The 10,084-nt window shown below is 36.0% G+C and overlaps 1 pseudogene; it reads left to right on the top strand.

Moving 5' to 3' along the window:
- The first annotated feature begins 7,965 nt into the window (after nucleotides 1–7,965).
- LOC140857322 (uncharacterized) lies at nucleotides 7,966–9,062 on the top strand (annotated as a pseudogene).
- The last annotated feature ends 1,022 nt before the right edge of the window (nucleotides 9,063–10,084 follow it).

The raw sequence follows: 10,084 nt of genomic DNA, 5'->3' as shown, positions 1-10,084 counted from the left end.
TGGACTCCTGCAATAAAATATAATAATTAGATAATATATATGACTTTTAAAATAAAAATTTAAATAGTAAATAGGATTGGAATGCTTACGCCGCCATCTAAAATAGTCTGTGATCGATGGTGCTCCTGCAATGTAAGAATACTACTGTCTCGAAGATCAGGATACCGTGGATCATAAGTCATAATACGCTAATGAATCTAAAATAACGAAATTATCACAGGTGTATTAAAAAATAAGATACAATATATTTTAAGAAAAATAAATTTTAAACATAATATTGTCACACAATACAACTTAAACACAAAATTCAGTTCATCTCAGGATATTAAACACGTATATTCAAATACAATCTCACAGAAATACATAAAACAATGACGAAAATAAGTCTTCAGAGCCTTTAATTTCTTCCACTGCTTGAAGTTGAAGTATGTTGAAGTATCCTAGGACAGTGACGACGATCATGACCCTGTTCCCTACAAATACCACAGTGGTTCTTACTTCTTATTTGCCTATCATCCATCTCATTTCGTAGTCTTGTTGACTTTGGTCTACCTTTCTGCTTGGGTCTCAAACGATGATGATCAGGAATATATTTGAACATATGTGTATGCATCCAATAATCTTCATGTGGTAATGGATTAAAGTCACTGCTCCAAGTATTCATATATGCTGTAATTGTATATGCATCATCCACAAAATCACTAAAATGTACAGCAATTTCTTGACACACAGCTAAAATATGTGAACATGGATATTTGTACATGCTCCACTTTCTACAAGAATATTTTCTTTCAGCTAAAATAACAATATGAAAATTTTTTCCACCTCGTAACCCTGCGCTTGCTCTCCTCGTAAGCATTTCATATATACCTCTTTGAAGGTTGAATGCTGTTACTCGGTGCTGGTTAGCTTTAACTTGATCTTCAGCAATCTTAATTACAATATGAGGAGTAAAAAGATTATTTGGATTCTCTTCTACATATCTCAAGGTTTGGGCATGCCTCGTATTGAAGTATTTCATAAGACGATAAAATATCATTTGAACACAAGCTGTAATTGGCACATTCTAGCTCCTTGTAAAATACTGTTAAAAATCTCCGACAAATTTGTAGTTAAGACACCATAGTGCAGGCCATCATCATGTGCCAACATCCACTTCTCCTTTTCTATCTCAGACAACCAGCTCCAAGCCTCTTCATTCACTGTTCTGATCCTACCCATGATAAAGTTGAACTTGCAAACTTGATGAGCGCTTCCTGCTTGCCATACTGCTCTTTTCAGCTGCATATTTTTAAAATGAGTGTTGAAATTACTGCAGATATGTCTTAAACAGTATCGGTGATAGGCACGTGGTAGACTCCATCCAATAGACTCATCTGTGATGGTATTTAAGATACCTGGATGCCTGTCAGAAATTAAGCATATTCCATTTCTATCTTTAACGATATGTGTTCTGAGCTAGAAAAGAAACCAACTCTAACTTGCAGTTGTCTCCTCATCCACAATTGCATATGCTAATGAAAATATTCCATTCTCTATATCAATTCCTGTTGCAATTAACATCTTACCTTTAAACTTTTCATACAAGTGCGTACCATCAATGCTGATTACAAGACGGCAGTGCGTAAAACCCTGGATAGATGGTTTGAAAGTCCAGAAAATATAATTTAAAACTCTGACATTGGAATTCACAGTTTGAAAAAAATTTCATGAAACAACTATATCGGGATTTGCATGTTGAAGTACAGCCATATAATAGGATAATTTAGCATAAGATGGCTCCCATTCTCCATAAATATCAACCAATGCCTTCTGCTTTCCACACCATGCTTTCCTGTATGACACTGTATATTGAAATTGATCATTAACGGTTGCCACAATAGCTTCAACTTTAACACCGGGATCTTTCTCAACAATATGTCAGACTAATGAGCTAATCATCCTTCCACTGACATGTTTGTGGTCTCGACTCAATCCCGTAAACAAACAAGTGTGAGGACCCTCATATTTGGTGATTTGAAAATATTTATATTTTTTCAACAATGCAGCACGAAGCCTCCATTTACAATTTTGAACATTATCTGATGATGCACATCGTACGGATCATAATTTCGAATGCGACTGAACTACATTGTATGTCCGATGCTTCATAATGTGATAAAGATCAACAGCTCGTCTTACATAATCTTTACTCTCAAACATTAGACCTTTAGAAAATTCAGTCATCGAAGAGTCCCAAAACTGATTGTCAGAGTTCAATCTTCGACCAGCACTAACACAACCACCATCATCTAAATTTATATCGTTAAAATATTATGGAGGTTCGTGCAAACGAGATTAAGGTTCTTCCACATTAATATTAGCTTGAACATCTTCATCATCATTCTCATCTTCACCATAATCATCATTACTTCTACTGTCCTCATCTATCCAACAGTCTTTATCTCCACTTTTATTTGACTCAAAGCCTAGACTATCAGAATTTATTCTACCGACTACCCAGTCATCGTTTCCTATATGAGTGTCGTCTCCCGCACTTACCACTACTTCTAGCAAAGGAGAAGTCACCATAGCAGAAGACACAGGAGAAGTCATCATAGGACTCTGAATAATTGGACAACTAGGGCCGGCAGTAGTGGAATGTTGGTCTGCAAAAACGACCTCAACACTATCGGTTTGCACCATAAGAGTTACGAAAGGTGAGGAAGGCTCAACATTATTTACTTTGCATTAATTATCCCGACAGATTAAAAAATTTTTATTTCAATTTTATTTCATATTTTTCTTTGTCTACAGGAATACTACTGTATAAATGATCCAATAATTCTTGACGTGATAATGATGAAGATACTCTAATCATCCGATTTACAGGGTGACTATACTGCACACCAGTTTCATCATTCTGTATCATGCCATCATAATACAATAGTACACGAATTCGAGTACTGACCATTTTCTCAGAGAAACCTATGATAAAATCAAAATCAAAATATTTAGTATTTTATTGTTTCAAAAGATTTACATGATACATGCATCATATCATCAACAAATAGGTACAGATAGATCCTATCCCATTCAAGAATTACATTAATTCTATAGATTAATTATATTAATCAAACGATGCGCAAAAAAGGATCGAAAGAAATTTCAGCAGTATTTTTCCTTAGTTCTCCCCACACGACTCAAAATGTGTGAGGAGAACTAAAAGAAAAATACTGTCTGAAATTTTTCTCGAACCCTCCGCATATCATTAGAATAATGTAATTATCTATAAAATTAAATGTAATTCTCAAACTGTCCAAACTGGACAATCAATTGATCAATGTATATATTTTACGGTATCCATACAAAAATATATATTTAAATATATATTTTATACGGATATCGTAGAATATTCTACATTGATCAATTGATGGATCTACGTTTTCATGAAATATAATATATTTTTAAATTTTTAAATTACGATCGAATCGAATTTTAAAATACATTTGAATATAATGAGATAAAAATAAAAATAAAAAATAATAAGATAAAAAAAATAAAAAGATTGAAATAGACGGCCCGCCGCGGGGGCCATCGCGAGGCCGCCGCCGGGGGCCGTCGCGGAGCCGCCGCTGGGGGCCATCGCGAAGCGACCGTCGGAGCCCGATGGGGCCCGCCGCCATCACGGCCCATCGCGTGGAACCTGCCGTATCCCACCGTCGGGCTCGCTGCCGGAGAAGGGGAGGGTCGAGGCCAGCCACAGGGGGCCGCCGCCGCGCCTCGATGGGGTCCGCCGCCGGCCGTCTGTTATCGACGGCCAAGGAAAAAGAGAGAGAGAGGAAGAGAGAGAGGAAGAGGGAGAGGAGGGGCCGGCCAAGGGAAGGGGACTGCCGGGGCCCACCGCGCCAGGCCACCTCCGGGCTGTCGCTGGCGGTCAAGGAAAAAGAGAGAGAGAGAGAGAGGAAGAGAGAGAGAGAGGAAGAGAGAGAGGAGGGGCCGGCCAAGGGAAGGGGCCCACCGCGGGGGGCCGACGCCGGCCGTCTGTCGCCGGCGGCCAAGGAAAAAGAGAGAGAGAGAGGAAGAGAGAGAGAGAGAAAGAGGAAGAGGAGGGGCCAGTCAAGGGAAGGGGACCATCGGGGCCCGCCGTCGGAGATCGTCAGGGCCCGCCGCCGACCGTCAGTCACCGGCGGCCAAGGAAAAGGGAGAGAGAGGAAGAGAGAGAGAGGAAGAGAGAGAGGAGGGGGCCCACTGTCGGGGCCCGCCGTCGGGGCATGCGGTCGGCCGTCGGGGCGCGCGGCCCGTCGCCAGCCCTCTGATGCCGGCAGCCAAAAAAAAAGAGGGAGAGAGAGAGAGAGGAAGAGGGAAAGGAGGGGCCGGCCAAGGGAAAGGGACCGCCGGGGCCACCGCGGGGGCCCACTGTCGAGGCGCGTGGGCCCCCGTGGGGGCCCACCACCGAGGTGCGTGGGCCACCGCCGGTCGTCTGTCGCCGATGGCCAAGGAAAAAGAGGGAGAGAGAGGAAGAGAGAGAGAGTAAGAGGGAGAGGAGGGGGCCGGGGCCCACCGTCGGGGCGTGCGGCCCGCCGCCGACCCTCTAACGCCGGCGGCCAACGAAAAAGAGGGAGAGAGAGAGGAAGAGAGAGAGAGAGGAGGAAGCTCACCGTCGTCGGGAGCTCGCCGTCGTGTCGCCGTGCCGCTGGAGAGACGTCGGAGAAGGAAGAAGAGGGAGAAGAGGGAGAAGGGAGAAGGGAGAGAAGATGGGGGAGAAGAGAGAAAACATAATTCTCTTTGGCATTTTTTTCTTTTTTTTTCTCTTTTCCTTTCTTTTGATTTTTTAATTTTTTTCTTAATTTCTTTAATTATTTTTTTATGATTTTTTAATAAATAAAAATAAATAAAAAATGGAGATAGTAATTTGAATGATAATTTTTAATTTGAATTAAAGTTAAATTTTTTTTTAATTTATAATTATAATTTCTATTTTATTACCATTTTTTCCTCTTTTATTCACTTCTTTTATGACATTTTTTTTGGAATTCAATTTAAAATTTTTATAATTTTAAATTATAATTTTAGTTTTCTTCCATTTTTATCTTTTTGGCATTCTATTACGTATTTTTTTTCTTTATTTAAAATATTTTTTAAATAATTAAATTTAAATTAATTTAGTTATTTAAAATGATATTTTTTATTTCAATTATAATTACAATTTTTATTTCTTAAAATTAAAAATTAAAAATTTTATTTTTCAATTAGAATTATAATTCCTATTTTTTTCAATTCTATTTTTTTCCTTTTTTTCTTTTTTTATGGTATTTTTTATTTTTTTACAATATTTTTTTTCTTTTCTTCAGATAATTTTTTTAAAAATAATTTGAAATGGACAATATAATTTGAAATGATATTTTTTATTTGAATTAAAGTTAAATTTTTTATTTTTCTAAATTTTAATTTACAAATTTCTTTTTTTTCACATTTTTTCCTTTTTTTCACTTTTTTATGGCATTTATTTTTTTTATCAAAATGTAATTAAAATTAAAATTTTAATTTTTTTAATTCAAATTTATAATTATATAATTTTTTTTATTTTTTTCATTTTTTTAGGCTATTTTTTAATTTGTTTGGAATATTTTTTAAATAAATTAATTTAAAATTGGAAAAGTAATTTGAAATGATATTTTTTATTTTAATTAATTTTAAAAATTTTATTTTTTTTAAATTTCAAATTATAATTCTTGTTTTTTTTATTTTTTTAAATTTTTAATTTTTTAATGGAACTTTTTAGTTTTTTTAATTTTTTATTTTTTTGAACATTTTTGGAAAGAATTTGAAATGATGTTTTTGAATTAAATTTAAAATTTTTATTTTTTTAAATTTAAATTTATAATTTTTATTTCTTTCGCATTTCTTTTTCTTTTTTTTCCTATGATATTTTTAATTTTTGAAATTTTTAAGATTTTTGTTTAGATATTTTTTTAAAAAAATAATTTGAAAAGAAAAAAATCATCTAAAATTATCTTTTTTATTTGAATTAAAAATTTAAATTTTTATATTTTAAATTTTATTCAAAATTAAAATTTTTATTTATTTATAAATTTAAATTTTTAAAATTTATTTTTTTTATTTTTTTCTTTTTTTTTTTTGAGGAAAAAAATAGAAAACGCCATTTTGAATGGCGTTTTTAAAAACGCCATTCAAAATGATGTTTTTTTTTTTTTTTGACGATGCCTACGTGAAAAATATGGGTAACACGGCTTGGAGAAAACGCCATTCAAAATGATGTTTTATCTTTTTTATATTAATTTTATAAATAAGTTAAAATTTATATTATTTAGATAAATAATTTTTTTTATATTATTTAGGAAAAGGACTCCTCACTTCTTCCCCGATGTGAGAAGCCTTTGCTGCAGTCCCAACGGGTACATTTTTGCACTTGGTGGGAAACTCTGCTGTTCTTGTGAGGTACTCACAATTATATCTACGTCACTTTAAAAAAATATACAAAAATATAAAAATATTTTTTTTAAATATTTTTTTTGAAGTATAAAAATTAAATATGTAAAAATTTACATAAATACATATTCAATCCCACATTAGTCACGAGCTACTGAGGTCTTCAGTACTTATGCACCAAAGAATTCAAAATCATACTTTCCAGCTAGTTTTTTGGATGGAGTTTTGGATTATTATAAAATGGCATCAAAACAGATCTATTTCATAATCCATGTGAACTAGGGTCATTGTGGCATAGGCCCCTTTGAAATATAGACAAATGTTTGTGATTATATTTGATTGTATTTAAATCTTAAGCATATGAAGGATGCCAAGGCTTAAATAGGAGAAATATGTGAGAATCTATATGAACATGCATTTTGTCCTATGCACTGAAAAGTTCTCAAAAGATAATACCGAAATTAAGGAACCTAAAGGAAGCTTGAGGTCTTGGGTTGTAAAACACTCTATGAATCATCATTCAACTCGTCGCATATGCAGAAGTATGTGATTGATTAAGCATATACGGTACCTGATTAATATATACCAAGGTGAACTGAGAGATGATTATTAATGAGTGATCTGTACCAATACTCTTTGAAGTAACAACAAGTCCTTACAAAGCTATCCTAGAAAAGACGGTTAATTCATCAAAAATTTCTTCCTCTCAAAGAGAACCCACCATTGAAGGCATAAGAAAATTGGTATGTACAAAATTGCTTGTCTACTTGTACAGACTTGGTATGTACAATTGTTTTTAGGTTGCTTGTCTGCTTATTTTATATATATGAAAAACTCCTTCTATCACAAGGCATAAAAAGGTTGGTAGGACTGAAGAGAATCGGTGTAATAACCAAAGTGATGGACTACAAACTCGCCTAGCCAGTGTCAAGAAGGCTTTCATGTGTGTTGACGGGCATCCTAAAGCATTTTCCTTTATTTATGTTGCTGCATTGGTAAATCACGTCAATGAAAAATATCGGCATAACAATATTACCAGGGTCTAGCATCCAACTTAATATTTTGAAAACTGACTTGGACGTTAACTCATTGATGTTTGGGTCATGAGTCAACAGCTCAACAGTGAGTGAAACATGGGTTGATCTGTTGGCCTGTCTAATCATTTATATAACATAATAATGAATATTTAAAAGTAATAAAATTTTAAAAAATAAAATATGAATAAATATAAAATTTTCGATGGCCATAATTTAATTAGTCAGCACATATGTAATGTCCATACCAGACCCTCATCAAAAATAATAAAATATTTATAGCATAAAATAATAGAATATTACAATTTATTTTATGGAAAAATAAATAAAAAGAGGTCTATTATTATCTTTCACCAAATATATCTCTTAACTGTTTTAGTATAACAATGATGATCAACTCCTGTGCTTTTCTGAGTTGTTGAATTGTTTGTAATTCTTTTCAGTGTAGATATTGCTACTCAGCAGCAGTCAAGGACACTTCTATATAAGGTTTCTGAAAATGGTTTCCCAGTGCTGGCCATCAAAGAGCAATAAGTCCTCAATCAGATGTCGGTGGGTTCCACTGGAAGTGCAATCCTTTGAGCCAAATGCATTTTTCCTCAAGAAGGATGCCTCTATTTCTCATGCAAAAAGCAAAGAACAATCTGAAACCAAAGCTCCTAACAACAAAGTACAGACAAGTTTATATCAGCAAGTCCGCTGGGATCTGGGATTATGTTGGTCAGCCAGCAATTTTTCATACCAACGGAAGCTTGAAATACAATGACATTTGTCAGAAAGATAATCTTTCATGCTATTCTGATGGCCAAAGAAAGCATAAAACTAGATCTGCCAATGAAGGAAGTTTTTGCAACAATCTCGCATCCAGTAGCTGTTTCTCATCATCTCCAAAAGTCAAACTTTGAAGAACTGAAAACAATTAAGAAAAGGTTACTGTATGCATCATGCAGTAGGAATGTCAGTAATTCTTTCATCTCTAAAAATATCCAGGTCCGTAGTTTCTCATTTGCCTGTAGACTCTTATGGAATCGATGAGGTGGCAAGCTTTGGGGTTTCCAATGATCTGAAAAACCCGTATGAAGGTACAGCTAGGAAGAAAGTTCTGACCTGAGCCACTAGCAATGGGTCGGATGGAGCAGATGATTACTGCACCATTGCAGAGAGAAACTCTCTGGCTCACTTATCTGCTAATCGGCTTGAAGGAGGTAATATCACAAGTGAATGTGAAGATGTTTCTGGTGGTAATGTTGTGAATTTAGTAGAAAATGTTCTACAAACTCATGGTTCTTTAATCAGTAGAAAATGTTCTACGCTCCGACCATTGAAAACTACGAAGGAGACAATCATTGCTTTAAGAAGTCCAGGTTCTAGCCTTCACTTTAACTGTAACATAGATCTGTTAAGTTCAACTGATTGCACATCTGGGGAGTGCCAACAAGAAACAGACTCTTCATGCGCAGACATTGAATCCTTGGCGAAATTTCTGCTTGCAAGGATTGTAATGTTCATGATAATAGTAAAAAATTACACGACAAGCTTGTTCATGAGCAACAGCATTCTCTAAAGCATTGATTATCCATACAAGATAATGCCTAAAATGCCTTTTCCAAGTATAGACCAAACGGATGCGGATATTGGATGGGAGGAATGGGATCCAGGGGAAGATCGAAGAGGATTTCCTACACCTGAGACCCAATCGGAGCTGGAGAGTTTTGGGGATGATGGAGTCTTCAAGGACGCCATATTTTCCCTCAATCCGAAAGCTCAGTAGAGGGGGGCAAGATGATTTTTTTTTCCAGGGGTTGTTCGAGGACAACAGTGACAGAGGAGGAGATGATTCTTTGTGGGGTTATAACAAGAGAGAGGATTGCGAAAAAGAAAGCAAAATGGTGGGCTTTACCCTGGACCTCTGTCCCAAGTGACGGCCATGTACTGTAATTTGAGCAGATTGGACCGGTTGAGGTGAACCTTTTCTGAAACCCCATCTCAATCGTTCGTAAATTTCAATAATATACCTACACATAATTTAATACAACAGAAGATACAGGTATATAAATATATAAAATATCTATATAAAATATAAATATAAATTATGTTGGGTGGATGTCTGACTAGGACACCACCTTCCAAAACCCTTTCAGTACCACGGGATGCAGCAGGAAGAAAGAAGAAACAAAACAAAAGGAAAAATAATCAAAATACGTGGATCAGCCACAAAAGGGCTCGCCTCCACGGGACATGCAAACTTCACTATGAAAAAAAAATTTTACAAGAGGAGACCTCACCCTCAACCCTTGTACACCCAATTATCTCTCACATGAAGTTCCCCTCACAAAAGCTCTCTCTCTCTTGGAGACCCCCCTGAACCCCTGAAGAGCCTGGCGACCGCTGTCCAGGAGCCTCCTGCTCCTTCTCTCACAGCGCCTCACGCCTCTCTCTCTCCTCTGGTTCGTACGGCAGTGAGAAACTGAAAACCATCCTCTTCTGTGTGCGTCTCAGGCTTTTTAAAGGCATAAACTGACTTTAATCCTTGATTAGAGAGGGATTAGGAATCCTAAACAAAGCCAAAAAACCCCTGGACCGTCGGATCAAGACCGGAAACCACCTATGCCGTTGGA

This window comes from Elaeis guineensis, chromosome 4 (assembly GCF_000442705.2).
Source record: "Elaeis guineensis isolate ETL-2024a chromosome 4, EG11, whole genome shotgun sequence".
Taxonomy (NCBI): domain Eukaryota; kingdom Viridiplantae; phylum Streptophyta; class Magnoliopsida; order Arecales; family Arecaceae; genus Elaeis; species Elaeis guineensis.
The sequence above is the reverse complement of the archived record's forward strand: the minus strand, read 5'-3'. Positions and strand labels throughout refer to the sequence as shown.